This window comes from Anabrus simplex, chromosome 2, assembly GCF_040414725.1.
Source record: "Anabrus simplex isolate iqAnaSimp1 chromosome 2, ASM4041472v1, whole genome shotgun sequence".
Lineage (NCBI taxonomy): Eukaryota > Metazoa > Arthropoda > Insecta > Orthoptera > Tettigoniidae > Anabrus > Anabrus simplex.
The window spans coordinates 612513926-612530179 of NC_090266.1; the positions used below are offsets into that span (position 1 = coordinate 612513926).

Sequence of the window (16254 nt, forward strand, 5' to 3'; positions counted from 1 at the left end):
TCAAATATCCTGCTACCTTTACTTCCTCTGCTACCCAGTACTTAACTTTTGACTGTCGGGTTCTTAAGGGGTAATCCACCGTTATACCAGAAGTATTGGACACTCACACTAACATCAGCTTGTAAACGCTCTGGTTGATATCCTTAATTTATAATGAAAAGTTAACTCCCTTCTAACTAAATAAATATATAAGAAAAGAAAACCATCCACACAGTCTAGATTTTTCGACCATTATTTGTTGTATAATGCAGCAGTGTCCACGGGAGCTGTCCTGAAGTTTGACTCGGGACATGGACGCAAGAGAGCGCGGCATGACAATGTTGTGACGGATTCATTAAATGTAGTATGTTGTTCTTGAAAGTAGTTTAAGGTTTTTGAATAAATTCCTCCTAGAATTACATGAAAAGCTACTTTCCAAAATAACTTACTATGACGATATAGTTACGTACCGGTAAAAAAAAAAATAGAGTCACTTGCGTTTAACAAAACATAACCCAATAATTTTACAAACAATATATTAAACTTAGCCAATTATATCTGTGTATTATCCGCCTCTGTGGTGTAGTGGTTAGTGTGATTAGCTGCCACCCCTGGAGGCCCGAGTTCGATTTCCGGCTCTGCCACGAAATTTGAAAAGTGGTCGGGAGGTCAACCGAGTAGAAGATTCCCACCTCAGCCATCCTCGAAGTGGTTTTCTGTGGTTTCCCACTTCACCCCCAGGTAAATGCCAGGATGGTATCTAATTTAAGGCCACGGCCGCTTCCTTCTCTCTTCCTTGCCTATTCCTTCCAGTCTTCCCATCCCCCTCAACGCCCCTGTTCAGCATATTAGGTGAGGCCGCCTGGGCGAGGTATTCGTCCTTCTCCCCAATTGTATCCCCCGACCCAAAGTCTCACGCTCCAGGACACTGCCCTTGAGGCGGTAGAGGTGGGATCCCTCGCTGAGTCCGAGGGAATAACCAACCCTGGAGGGTAAACGGATTAAGAAAGAAAGAAAGAAAGAAAGAAAGAAAGAAAGATGTCGTTGTATTAAAAAATAAATAAATAAATAAACGGGGCACTTTTATTATAGGGATGCATCTTAATCTGCAACGATATATCTATTGTTTGCGTTTGTGCTATGATGTGAACTATTTGGACAGATCGATCTACTTGAATGCAACTGAATTGCCTCTCTTAACAGTGGTTTTTCAGGTTTTTAACCTTTTTTGCACGATCCTCTCCTTCGATTGGAACATGTGTAGTAGAATGATTATTCTTATACGGTGTACATTATATTTCTTTTTGGCGATGCCAATTCCACACATCAATTATTTCAAACTTTCACTCATTTGTTGAGAGAATGGTCTTAATTTAAACATCCTGAGTATCTCCCTTGCATCAGTCGGCTGCATCCTTGCCCATATGACAAGGTAGCAAGGTAAAGGAACTTGAATTCATCAGTTACCGGTACATCAGCTCATTTGTGAATAAGTTTTCGGCACGGGTGATATACTGAATACTGAGATATACAGGATGCAGGACAACTTTGTTTCGTAAATTATAAGTGGTAAAAATACAAGTATTGTGAACATAGAAACCATAGGTCTGGGGTGATTAATTTCGACTCCCTTTAGTACTCATTTTGCATCTCTCCATTACTCAAAACTCTAAATACCGACCACAACAATGTTTAAACAAAAGGGTAAGTGAAAGTACCGGGTGGGCAAAATAAAACTGACCCTGAAAATATTTACAATAGAACTGATGCAGGATTGACTCTTGATAATGAACATCAGAGAAGATGCTGGAAATGGCCTCATCTGAAGAAATGAAAAACTGAGGATCCAAAATTCCCGACTCCACTTCACTCAAAAACCACATAGGCAGAATTGAACACGCGAAGGTTCGTCTGTACGGTCCATGGCATACACAACAGTAAATTTGTAAGGATACTGATGCAGGCCCTTTTTTTATAATGTTTCGACACAACGATCTCTTTAATTCCCATTTGCACAGATAAACGGCGTTCCAGGCGTCCCTTCACTCGAGCAGTGCTTTCTGGTGTTGGAACTCTTTTCGAATAGTTACGGTTTATATTCACTACAGAACCCGTTTCACGCGATTTTGCTACTAAGTTTTGCGTGCAGACTTTGCTGGAGGTTTTGTCAAAACACCTTCAGTCTTAAACTCTTGCCTAAGTAGTTCTGCACAGGTTTTTCACGAATCGTGCTTCGCGTAACACTCGACAATGAACACGCGCAGTTTTATCGTGAGCACAATTTTGTGTTGCATTCAACTGGCCAGTGGGCACGTCTGCTCCTTTCACTCACTCACACGTAATGACACAGCGACGTGTTCGGGACAGCTGACATGTGACAGCAACGGATTGGTACATCGAAATCACGGTTTCCAGGTTTTCCAATGATGGGCAGTTCCCCCGTTCATTAACAACGGTCAATTCTGCGTCAGTCTTATAAATATTTTCCGGGCAGTTTTATTTTGCCCACCCTCTATGTCCAATTCCTAAGAATGTTTGATTTGCTCCAGTTACAGGGGAATCAGTCTCTTATGCATCGCCAATAAGGTGTTCCCAACATTTTGCTTAACAGGCTTGTGTTTTTTGTAGAAGATCCAATAAGGGACTACACAGGTGGACATGGGCGTAATTTGAGCATTTTGATTGACGGGGCAGTTATCACCACGGGCTCCATGAGAGCAATTTGCGACCACAAAATTATTGCTAATATTCTCTATCTTTCCTTGAATATTCTATGTTTATCACTTTAATTTCATAACCAAACCTCTGCAAAGTAATGAACATTCACACATAATTAAAAAGTAGACATAATACAAATGTATTTGTTACTTGGCCTGTTTAACCGTAAAAGTAAAAATTAAGCAGGTAACACGGAAAAAGACCAAACCTTTTCTTTATTTTACATAATCTGATCGATCGTATTTTTACACAAAATGAAGTCTTCTCTTTCTGTTTGAATTAAAGTCATTAGTTACTTTTCAAATGGCAACATCAGTACTACTTTTGATAGTCAAAATTCCTAAAAGGATAACCTCTCCTGGGCGATCGTCTTCCTGCAGTACGTTTTTAAACGCCGGCAAGCATGAAAAATGCTCCTCACAGGATGCTCAAATAGCGAAATTTTAATTAGAATGATGGAGGAAGGTAAAATTGAACAATGTTAGACATAATTCCTATCAACATTATTTAGGTACAGTAGCCCATACAATTTTTCAACGATCACTTTGTTTCATTGAGCTAAATTAAACGGAGTAACGAAAAGGCTTTTTGCGGATGATGGTATTCTGTATAGAGTAATAAATAAGTTACAAGATTGTGAGCAACTGCAAAATGACCTCGATAATGTTGCGAGATGGACAGTAGATAATGGCATGATGATAAACGAGGTTTAAATTCAGGTTGTGAGTTTCACAAATAGGAAAAGTCCTCTCAGTGTTAATTACTGCGTTGATGGGGTGAAAGTGTTAATATAAGGAAAGATCTTCATTAGGGTAATCACATAAATGTGATTGTAAATAAAGGGTACAGATCTCTGCACATGGTTATGAGGGTGTTTAGGAGTTGTAGTAAGGATGTAAAGGAGAGGGCATATAAATATCTGGTAAGACCCCAACTACAATAGGGTTCCAGTGTATGGGACCCTCACCAGGATAACTTGATTCAAGAACTGGAAAAAATCCAAAGAAAAGCAGCTCGATTTGTTCTGGGTGATTTCCGACAAAAGAGTAGGGTTACAAAAATGTTGCATAGTTTGGGCTGGGAAGACTTGGGAGAAAGAAGACGAACTGCTGGACTAAGTGGTATGTTCCGAGCGGTCAGCGGAGAGATGGCGTGGAATGACATTAGTAGACGAATAAGTTTGAGTGGCGTCTTTAAAAGTAGGAAAGATCACAATATGAAGATAAAGTTGGAATTCAAGAGGACAAATTGGGGCAAATATTCATTTATGGGAAGGGGAGTTAGGGATTGGATTAACTTACCAAGGGAGATGTTCAAAAAATGTCCAATTTCTTTGAAATCATTTAAGAAAAGGCTAGGAAAACAACAGATAGGGAATCTGCCACCTGGGAGACTGCCCTAAATGCAGATCAGTATTGATTGATTGATTGATTGATTGATTGATTGATTGATTGATTGATTGATTGATTGATTGATTGATTGATTGATTGATTGAACGTACTTGTAAAATATGTATTTCTAAGTCTGTACTATTACGAAGCTTCCTTCAAAATATTGGGGTGGCGACTGCCACCTTTGTCACCCCCGAATTAGGCCCTACGCCTATGCGTGTGGATTTCGTCAAGGAAGATCAAACATGAATTTTGAATAGAGACACATCACCTCTTAAATTGATGTTCGATCGACCTCTGACAGCACTGATTGAAGTAAACGTTATGCAGCAATAGAAATATTGCGGATTCCAAGAAAACTGATCACACTAGTAAGAGCTATCATGGAAAGTTAATAATGTTATTTGCTTTACGTCCCACTAACTACCTTTACGGTTTTCGGAGACGCCGATGGGCTGGAATTTAGTCCCTCAGTAGTTCTTTTACGTGCCAGTAAATCTACCGACACGAGGCTGACGTATTTGAGCACCTTCAAATACCACCGGACTGAGTCAGGATCAAACCTGCCAAGTTGGGTCAGAAGGCCAGCGCCTCAACCGTCTGAGCCACTCAGCCCCGTATCATGGAAAGTACCTGGTGTCAAATTAAGATTCAGAATAAGGTGTTAAGTCCTATAACCACTAGAAATTTAGTTCGACAAGAGGACTCCTTGGCTTGCCTCCTTTTCAACATTTCTTTAGATAAAGATATTAGCTGCCTGCTGTCATTTCTTGATGGATACAGTACTTTTGCATCCATCTCTTGGCACAGGCCAGAGTAAAGTGTAGCTTCCACCGAAGTCCCAGTCGACATCCATGGTTGTGACAATCTGGAAGTTGCTGGGGTATGGGTAGTGCTGAGTAATGACATTCAGAGCATGACTAGTGCATCTGAGTGTTGTGAAAGGTGCTGCTCATAGGGTCAGTCGTGCTGCAATAGTACTTTCTGACCCAGTGAGGAAAGCAATGGCAAACTACCTCACTCCTCATATTGCCTAGTACGCCTCATTTTGGTGCTGCCATTGGTTTTTGGGGTTTCCTTATAACCGCATAACCTTTGGTGGTGCTATTTGAGGATCCAACCAGCCTCTGGGCTGATGACCTAACAGACAGACAAAGATATTAGAGATGCTGGCATTAACACCAGGAGAACTATATTTTGTACATATGTTCAAGTTTTACCATATGCAGATTATATTGCTATAATACGAACAACGCAAAGAGCCATCAAAGCACCTTTTATTCAGCAATTAAGGCAGCAAGAAAGATGCATATGCAAATGAATGAAACTAAAACAATGTATATGCCCGTAACGAGAAAGGCTTATATAAGTTACTTGGGCCATGGTATACAGAAAGTTTGAAGTTGTGCATAGTTTCACCTGCCTTGGATCCGAAGTAAATTAAAAAATAATGTCAGTTCTGAGAAGCCTCTGTGGCTCAGGCGGCAGCGTGCCGGCCTCTTACCACTGGGTTCCGTGGTTCAAATTCCGGTCATTCCAAGTTATATTTGGGCTGGAGAAAGCAGAGGCGGGACAGATTTTCCTCCAGGCACTCCTGTCATCTTTCATTCCAGCAACACTCTCCAACATCATTTCATTTCATTTGTCAGTCGTTAATCATGGCCGCAGAGGAGTGCGACAGGCTTTGGCAGCCGGCATAATTCCTATTCTCGCCGCTAGATGGGGCTTCATTCATTCCATTCCTGACCCGGTCGAGTGACTGGAAACAGGCTGTGGATTTAGATTTTAGATATAGAATGTCAGTACTGAAATCCAAAAGCGAGCACTTTGTGCGAATAGGTACCTTTATGATCTCAGGAAACATCCCGATTAATAACCAGCAGAACTAAGGTGCTGAAGTATAACGTTCTAGTGAGACCAGTACAGTCATATGCTTCTTTTTCTACTATCTGCTTTACGTCGCACCGAAACAGATAGGTCTTGCGGCGAAGAGGGGGTAAGAAAGGGCTAGGAGTTAGAAGGAAGCGGCTGTGGCCTTAATTAAGGTACACCTGCGGGACTAAATTCCGGCACCTCTGCCTATCCGAAAACCGTAAAAGTAGTTAGTGGAACGTAAAGCAAATAACATTATTAATTAAGGTGCATCCCCAGCATTTGTCTGGTGTGAAAAAGGAAACCACGGAAAACTGTCGTCAGGGCTGCCGACAGTGGGGTTCGAACTCACTATCTTCCAGATGCGCCCCTAACCGCACGGCCAACTCGCCCGGTCGTGCAATAACAACTTATGTGCCAAGATGAATGTTGATTATGCCACAACACTGTCGACCTCGAATAAAAGCTCGGACACTGTTTCTGCTGATACAAGACAAAATGTAAAAATTATTTGCTAATAATAAAATTAAATCAGGAGAGTTTGTAGTAGTAGAAAAAAGGGGGTCCGCCTCTGTGGTGTAGTGGTTAGTGTGATTAGCTGCCACCCCCGGAGGCCCGGGTTCGATTCTGCCACGAAATTTGAAAAGTGGTACGAGGGCTGGAACGGGGTCCACTCAGCCTCGGGAGGTCAACTGAGTAGAGGTGGGTTCGATTCCCACCTCAGCCATCCTGGAAGTGGTTTTCCGTGGTTTCCCACTTCTCCTCCAGGCAAATGCCGGGATGGTACCTAACTTAAGGCCACGGCCGCTTCCTTCCCTCTTCCTTGTCTATCCCTTCCAATCTTCCCATCCCCCACCAAGGCCCCTGTTCAGTATAGCAGGTGAGGCCGCCTGGGCGAGGTACTGATCATTCTCCCCAGTTGTATCCCCCGATCCGATGTCTGAAGCTCCAGGACGCTGCCCTTGAGGCGGTAGAGGTGGGATCCCTCGCTAAGTCCGAGGGAAAAGCCAACCCTGGACAATAAACAGATTAAGAAAGAAAGAAAGAAAAAAGGGGACATCATTTTCACGCTGTTTGGACTAAATTCGGAGAGATAAGGTGTAAAAAATACTTTAAAATACAGGGAATTTGTGTAGTGCTTCTCATGTAAAACAATTAAAATTTTTAAGAACTGTCCACCTCTGTGGTGTAATGGTTAGTGTGATTAGCTGCCATCTCCGGACGCCCGGATTCGATTCCCGGCTCTGCCACGAAATTTGAAAAGTGTTACGAGGCCTGGAACGGGGTCCACTCAGCCTCGGGAGGTCAACTGAGTAGAGGAGGGTTCGATTCTCGCCTCAGCCATCCTCGAAGTGGTTTTCCGTGGTTTGGTACCTGACTTAAGGCCACGGCCGCTTCCTTCCCTCTTCCTTGCCTATCCCTTCCAATCTTCCCATCCCTCCACAAGGCCCCTGTTCAGCATAACAGGTGAGGCCGCCTGGGCGAGGTACTGGTCATACTCCCCAGTTGTATCTCCCGACCAAGAGTCTGAAGCTCCAGGACACTGCCCTTGAGGCGGTAGAGGTGGGATCCCTCGCTAAGTCCGAGGGAAAAATCGAACCTGGAGGGTAAACAGATGATGATGATGATGATGGTACCTGACTTAAGGCCACGGCCGCTTCCTTCCCTCTTCCTTGTCTATCCCTTCCAGTCTCCCCCTTCCCCTCACAAGGCCCCTGTTCAGAATAGCAGTGAGGTACTAGTGCTCCTCCCCGGTTGTATCCCCGACCCAAAGTCTCAAGCTCCAGGACACTGCCCTTGAGGCGGACAGTAATGTTATACTCGTATTAAACACTGGAACACATGCATGTGCCGGCGAAACACTAAATTGATATTGTGTCCGCAGTAAACGTAATACTTGCTATAAGCTGCCCAGTGTGCCATACGGAACTGTACTGTAGTTGGTAAAGGCGTGGCGGAGCGGGATTGCATGTCAGGTGGGAGGTTCAAGTCCTGGGCGAAGATTACAATTTTTTCCAATATTTGTTTAATACGTACCACACGCAATGTAAGTTCAATACCCGCTTTCATTCAAATTGTGTGTGAATGAATGTGTTTGTGGTCCTAAGAAGGGCCGATTAGTTAGCAGGCCGGACACAACTGGAAATAATAGGAACACAACAGCCCTGACAATGTTTTATCGCATCAATTGCTCGATGTGATGACCGTTTTGGTTTATGTACATTCGGGCCCCGTGTCCAATAGATCGTCTTGAACGCTGAAGCATTCCGGGTGTAATTGTTCGGCAGGCGTCCGTGTTGAGTTGCCGGAGCTGGTCGGAGTTTTCCGGCGCTTGAGTGTAAACGACTTTCTTTAAATATCCCCACAAGAAGTCGTCTAACGGTGTTAAATCCGGGGATGATAACCGGGCGAGTTGACCGTGCGGTCAAGGGCACGCGGCTGTGAGCTGGCATCCAGGAGATAGTGAGTTCGAATCCCACTGTCGGTAGCCCTGACGATGGTTTTCCGTGGTTTCCCATTTTCACACCAGGCAAATGCTGGGGCTGTACCTTAACCCTCTACTGCATGAATTATTTTTCGCTTTCGTTTGGTGAAGAAAATTTCAAGCTTTAATGTTCAACATACGTAGATGTACCAGCAATTCTTAACTGGGGCTAATAGCTTAACACTCATATGTGATGTGGATTGCCATAGTTGAAGATATATACGATATTTCACGATTTTACGCTAAGCTTTTAACATTCAAAGACCGAACATTACTACCTACTGGCCATGGGTACGTACTGCAAGGCGCAAGTACAGCTTGCAGAACCGTAGGTCGGTAATGTCTTTGAGGTTGAGCCAGAGGTACTCCTGAAGCCTGTGGTAATGTGATGGGGAGGGCCCACGTAAAATAAACGATGGTTGGTTCGCGTGGATGTTGACGGGATGGAAGGAGTACCTTTGGTTGTAGGGCTGATTTGTCTTATATATATATATATTAAGAAAAGGCATCACTAGGATATGTGTTTGATTGATTGTACAGTTGAAGGTGTGCCGTAAAACTACCTCTGTCTGTAATATTTATCCATTCCTTCCATCTCCTAGGCCTTTCCTGTCCCATCGTCGCAATAAGACCTATATGTGTTGGTGCGACGTAAAGCAACTAGCAAAAATAAATCCGGCGATCTGGCGGTCCAAGAAACAGGGCCTCTTCGTCCTATCCTTTTCTCTGGCAGTTCCTCGTTCAGATGGTTACGAACGGGCAAAGTCGAATGTGGTGGAGCTCCATCCTGTTGCAAGGGCACATCCTCCAACAGCAGTTGGAGTTCCTGACGCAGAAAATGCAAGTTGCGTGGGCCTGTCCAATGGCCCTCATAGAAATAAGGTCCAATCAGCCGATTCCCCAAGATTTCATACCAAACATTCACTCCCCATCGTACTTGATGGGCCACTTGTCGCACCCAGTGAGGATTACGAACAGATTACGAACGAACGAACGAATGATTCATATCCCTGGCACTCTACACTTCCTCAATTCCAAGTACACGCAGGTTCATACCATATACTTAAGTTGGGTGTGAATGTGTTTATGATGATGCTGGTAGTAGTGTTTCTTGTAATATTTCCTTTCCATGGAATTGCTTGTTGTACAGACGTGCACATTAATGGTGTCCCGACATAAATAATCAACACTGCCCCACTCCAGTACTGAAAAGAAGGGGAGAGAGTGAAGGGGTAGTGTTGAAGGCCAATTCAGTACAAAACATGGGGGAAGGGAGTGAAGGGGTAGTGTCGAAGGCACAATGACTCACCTTCTCGCTTAACGCATTGCTGCATGGACTGCATGCAGACAGCCCGCTACAAGACTTCGTTGTGATCGAAATGGGCACAGTGGCTGATGTATTGAAGTGCAGCATTAGGTTACCTACTTGTCCGGCTCCGCGGTGTACGAGGCAACGCGTCCGGCCGCCCCGGGTTCGATTCCTGACCGGGTCAGGGGTTTTAATTGTAAATTATTATATCCCTGGCCTCGGGACTGCGTGTTTGTGTCGTCCTTAACGTTTCTCACATTCAACACTCAACACTTCCGCAATTCCAATTACATGCAGGTGCATATATTGTGCAAGTAGGGGCAAAAGAACTCTATAGGTCGACGCCCTGAACAAATAGCATTTTACCATTAAAAAAATAAAAAGTAGCCTACTCTGTTAATTACAGTATTAAGAGGTAAAGGAGGTTTTTAACCGAAAAGTATTTTATACTAGTTAGGAATATTTTGTAGCTGCGTTATATCGGGTCTACCAATCCTTCTTCACCTCGTTCTTGCCATGTTTCTATCCATCTCCAAACTGTCTTAAGACTGCATGGTATTGCTTGTGCTGTTGCTTGGGGGACCATGTGAGCCTCCCATATGCCAATAATACGTCCTCGATTCACCTGTGATAGGATACAATGTTACAGTATAACGCCGGAATACACACATTGTGTATTCAGCACTACCTGTTCACCCCCTTCCCCTCGTTTTCAGTACTGGAGTGGCCTTCAACACTATCCCTTTACTCTTTCCCTCTTTTTTCAGTACTGGAGTGGGCAGTGTTGATTGTTTATGTCGAGACACCATTAATGTGCGTGCGTGTACACTTGTTTGTTTGTTTGTTTGTTGTTGTTGTTGTTGTTGTTGTTGTTTTGGGGTAATTATGTTAACTTTACTTTATTATTACACTACTGTAAGTGGCCATTGCCACCAGGATATTTCCCATTTGCGATGTAAAATAAAAGTAAGTAAGTAAGTAAGTAAGTAAGTAAGTAAGTAAGTAAGTAAGTAAGTAAGTAAGTAAGTAAGTAAGTTAGTAAGTTAGTTTGGGCCTACTGAGGACCACGGGGCTCGTATCTTCTCCTCTCTTGTGCCTTCAGTTTTCGCCTCTTCCTGTACTCCTACTTTCCTCCGTCCACGAAAATCTGCTGGTCCTTGTATTCTTCCTACTAGTAAGTGGCGTTGGGAAAAATTCCCCGCTGGATGGTTTATCGAAACTCTGGGCGATCATGTATGGACTCATGCGGGATCCCCAGTTGTTCCAGGTACAACTTGACGGAAGAGATCGATTTGTTCCTGGATGCCTTCCCTCTACCTGCCACAGCGGAGATCCTGCGGGTTAAGTGCCCATAGAATTTTTTTTCTAGGGGGCCCCCGAAGCCCGCTCCCCCCGCGTGACCATCGACTCAATCTACATGGCTTCCGACATGCTATTAGTTTTTAAGAAGAAAGAGATAGCAGGGAAGAGTGGGAAGTGATACAAGGAGTATCTGCCGGTTTCCGAGTTACCACGGCAAGAGTTTGTGTTGGTGAGGTGGTGTTGAGGTGTAGTATTGAAGGGTCAGGGAAAAACCACATAGGCAGAAAAGAGCCTACATGTAAAACCTGACATATTTTGATAGCACATTCAAGGATGTGGGCTGGAAAAGTCCAGAGGTTGTGTTAGTTGAGAATAGGTATCATGCACCAGCCATGAACCGTAGTCTTGCCATTCCATCTGCCACGGGATCAGTCCGTCTGGGCACTGCCGTGACTAGCGCGGGCCTTGCCGGTTGCGGAGCCATGCGCTGAGTACCACTAGGGCACACCGCACAGCGCCGCCTCCTTGGGGTTCCTCGTACCCAGTCCCCGGAGAATGAGGCCATGCCCGCCGGGGCGGGGGGCTCCTGGAAGGGGGTGGGTCATGACGCCGGGCCTCCTTCCTCTCTGCCCGCACCATGACCCGGTAAACGGGGCAACTGCGATGGGAGACCGGGTGGCCCCTCGCGCAGTTGGCGCACACCGGCGCCTCTTTAAGTGCTGCGCAGGCCGTGTAGTGGTGATCACCCCCACAACGGTTGCATCTCACTGAGAGCCCACACCTCTCCTGCCGGTGGCCCCACCTCAGACAGCGGAAACACTGCAATTGCTGTTGAGGGGGACGTTTCAATCTCACCTGATTGCCGCTACCCGCTGAGGTCCTCTCCTGATTTGCTCCTCGGTAGACTGCTGTCCTGTGAGCAGTCCTGGGTTGCGGCTGGGCGGCCCTCTCCTGGTGGGTCGGCGTTGTCTTCTTTCCGGGGGTTTCTTCTCGGCAGAGGAAGAGACCTCGTCCTGGTGGCCCTCCTCCCGGCCTGGTGACCCCGGGGTAGCGGGTGGCCCTGCTGCATCGCCGTCTTCTCCCCCTCCTGGCTGGCGGCGGTGGCGTCGGTCTGTGCTGACAAACGACTGCGTTTCAAGTCCTGTGGGGTGCACATCGATTTCTGCATATCGACCGACACGCTGGGAGGCCGAGCCTAGACAGCAGCCTCAGAACTTTAGGGTGCGTCCTTCTCCACTACTGTGCTGCCGTCTGCCGCCCGGAGCGCCTTCCTGGATTGCGCCCGGGTGATAGGCCCCTCCTGGTAGACCTTGGTCTGTGTCCCCTTCCAGAAGGTGGTCCATGGTGGTGCGTCCACTTCGCAGTGCCGGGCCGCTCGGCCTGGGTCGCACAGTCGCGGCGCCAGGAGGCGGCATGCTCCACCTCCGTGGTGGCATCGCTGGTCTCCGGTTGGGTGGCTTGGACTAGGTCGGTTTTAACCGCCCTATGCCTTAGCCTCCTCGGCGTCTGGGTAATGGCCTCCGTCTCGGCCCTCCTCCTGAGAGCGCCGGCATTCATTCCTGGCACGCCGTCCCTCCCTGATAGACGGATGACCTGTAACTGAGTAGAGAGCTCCTTCTCTGCGTCGCGCATCCGCTCCTGATCGTGATGCCTGATGATGAGGCCTCCTGGTAGGAAGCTCTCGACGGACATGGTCGTCGAGATGAATCTGCCTCCGTGGCGAGAGCGCCGCATTCTGTCCAGGACGAGGCCCCGTTCAGAAGATACAGGGAGCCCCGGCCTGTAGTATACGAGCAGCACCTCGTACTCCGGGTCCGTGAATCCCTCGGAGAAGAAGAAGAAGCCGTTAGGGGGGTCACACCCATTCCTGTACGGTTCCGTCTCCACCTCGATCTCCGGCGCCTTCTGCTCCAGCCCCGGCTCAGGTACCGGCGTCTCCGGCTCCGTGTTGCTCTCCTGTACCGGTGGCATTCGGCTGAAGAGGCTTCGGACCATGAGCCCGAACTTCCTCGCAACTTCTTCGGGCATCCTCTGCTCCATCTGGCTGCCCTCTTTGTTGTCCGCCGTGGTCCTCCTGAAATTGAAGGTGAGCACTGAGAAGTGCTCAGCTCAGACAAAAGCGCTTTCCGAAGTGCACCAACAAGTACAGCTGCCTGACTAGTACTGGGGAAGAACAGATCCCCTGGCGTGGAGAGGTGAGTCAGCGGGAAGCACGTGCAGTATGTCTTCTCGCTACGACAGTCAAGTTCGTCCTCCCTGTGTTGCCCATAGAAGATCAGGCGCCTTTTCCTTAAGCGGCCCTTACACGATCAATATTATTGACAATATCAGTATTGTCAATACAGTCGTTTACTCCTGTCAATATTACCGTCAATATCGCCATACACTACACGGTCAATATTATTGTCAATAATCGTATCAATAAATGTGCTCATTACGTTCGTTTCCACCGTTCGGACTAGTGAAACTGTCTTTTTTCAAGTAAATGTTTGTGGCGTTGTTTTGAAAACATGGAGGATCGAAAAAAGGTAGGATTCATCGAGTTCAGCGAAATCGGTAGCCTCATGGGCAGTGTCCTGGAGCTTCAGACTCTGGGTTGGGGATACAATTGGGGAGGATGGCCAGTACCTCGCCCAGGCGGCCTCACCTGGGATGGGAAGATTGGAAGGGATAGACAAGGAAGAGGGAAAGAAGCGGCCGTAGCCTTAAATTAGGCACCAACCCAGCATTTGCCTGGAGGAGAAGTGGGAATCCACGGAAAACCACTTCTAGGATGGCTGAGGTGGGAATCGAACCCACCTCTACTCAGTTGACCTCCCGAGGCTGAGTGGACCCCGTTACAGCTCTTGTACCACTTTTCAAATTTCGTGGCAGAGCCGGGAATCTAACCCGGGCCTCCGGCGGTAGCAGGTAATCACATTAACCACTACACCACAGAGGTGGACGGTTGAAAAAACGTGAAGAATATTCTCATTTGAGGCTGCTGTGGGAAATTAGATTGACAGATGCGGAAGATTTTCGTAATTATTTCAGAATTAAAGAAAGGACGTTCATAAAATTATTACAGATGGTAGAACCACTCTCGAGAAGGCAGAACACAAACACTCCTGTTAATGAAAGATTAGCCTTAACCCTGAGGTACTTAGCTACAGGAAGAAATTTTGAAAATTTGAAGTTCTCTGTCATCATGTCGCCTGCAACTATCAGCGAAGCTAGAGTACAATTGAAATATGTGAAACTCTTGTTCAGGTCCTACGAGACTACATTAAAGTGGTTTTTTTTTTTTTTTTTTTTTTTTTTAGGTACCTTGCTACTTACCTAAGTATATCAGTCTGCCATTATACACAACCTCTTCACTACCTATATGAAAGTAGTCAGCATGACAGTAGAAGTAGGGAAATGCATATTAAATAATTCAAAGCAAAAGATGATAGTAATTATGTATTGTCCGGCTCCGTGACTAAATGGTTAGCGTACTGGCCTTTGGTCGCAGGGGTAACAGGTTCGATTCCTGGCAGGGTCGGGAATTTTAACTATAATTGGTTAATTTCGCTTGCACGGTGGCTGGGTGTATGTATCGTCTTCATCATCATTTCATCCTCATCACGACGCGCAGGTCGCCTACGAGCGTCAAATCAAAAAAGACCTGCATCTGGCGAGCCGAACTTGTTCCTCGGACACTCCCGGTACTAAAAGCCATACGCCATTTCAATTATGTATTGATTAAACAGAAAGGAAAAAAAAAAGAAATAAGGCAATCAAAATGAATCAAAATTCAAAATCCTCAATCTGTGAAGGTGTTGAAGAAAGTCACCAATGATAAATCCTGATGTTGGTTGTTGTTGATTAGTGGGTTATCACTGTGAGTAGGAGAAGAATAATTAAATGTGGAGAAGGATGAAGTGCTTCCACTACTTGTTCCCGGTTGTGTGGTACTTTGAGGGCTTAGACATTGACCTAATTCCTTTATTTTTTACGGGGTTGCGATGGAGAGTGCCCAAGTTTGCTTCCAAAAGCACGTCATTTATTGTTTTCTCAGCAAACTGTCTCTGCTTGGCATCCAAAGTGAGCAGTTTTCTGTCTGTTAATGTCAGGATTCACCGAGTTTACCGCTTCAAAGTCTTCAGCGTCTCAAGGTCACTTGTATAATCCATAATACTCCACACAAAGATCACTTCCGTTCCCTACGAAAGTGCGGCAACAACTGAGTATTGACAATATTATTAACGTCCGCCCCTAGACGATCAATAATATTGACAATATCCCCTCCACTTTTAAATATTGACGCGCCGAGATCAGAAAATCTGGATTTCATCAATATCGCTTCAATATCTACCGTCAATACTCTTCTTTTCACCTTACACGATCAATATTATTGTCAATATCACACTGTATTGTCAATATTATTGATCGTGTAAGGGCCGCTTTATACACGTGACGATGTCTTCCTGAATGCACGGGGAAGGCGGATCGTGATTATCGGGAGAGTTACCGAATGTTTCCGATGAATCACGAAATAACGTCGCTAACGAGCGTTCAGTACATAGCACAGGGCTCGTGTCATAGGAGAGCGATCAGTGTTCGTCGAATACTCCTCTCGTACTAGCAGGTGAACAGTGTCTCTAACCAGTAAGCTTGTATTATTATTATTATTATTATTATTATTATTATTATTATTATTATTATTATTATTATTATTGTTGTTGTTGTTGTTGTACCGGGAGGTACACCTCAACTCCACACATTCCAAAGATGCGCCTTAAAGGACTCTATCTATATAACCAAACGTGAAACTTCTACTACATGAAGTTGGAACTTTAATCAGAAAATGTCACTGCTGAAGTATTAAGTAATTGCGTTATTGTGAAGTTGCCTAAACTGACTGGATTTATTTGCTTTGTGTTTGTTTACTTCAAGAAGTTTGGATATTTCTCCATAGATGTCACTACCAAAAACTATGGTCATGCACTTTGGTACAAGGTAAAAGAAGCTGTTATGGAAAGAAATTTTGTGTTCATGGGTTTTCTCTAGTAAATCAACTTTCATTTGTCTTTTGTATATATTTTAAAGTTTGCAACACTTCTTTCTCATTCCGCCAGTTTTGAATCTGGCCAATGGGGATTTTCTGTAATTATCTTTCAGCCTATCACAGGCTTCTTCTGGTTTCTTGGGTGTAACTTTTGAATTTATCAATAAAA

The 16254-nt window shown here is 45.3% G+C and overlaps 1 protein-coding gene across 1 annotated transcript in view; it reads left to right on the forward strand.

Annotated features, from left to right (window-relative positions):
* Positions 1-16254, forward strand: part of Cerk (Ceramide kinase) — a 338420-nt gene that overhangs the window by 206277 nt on the left and 115889 nt on the right. The gene's annotated exons all lie outside the window — the stretch shown is intronic.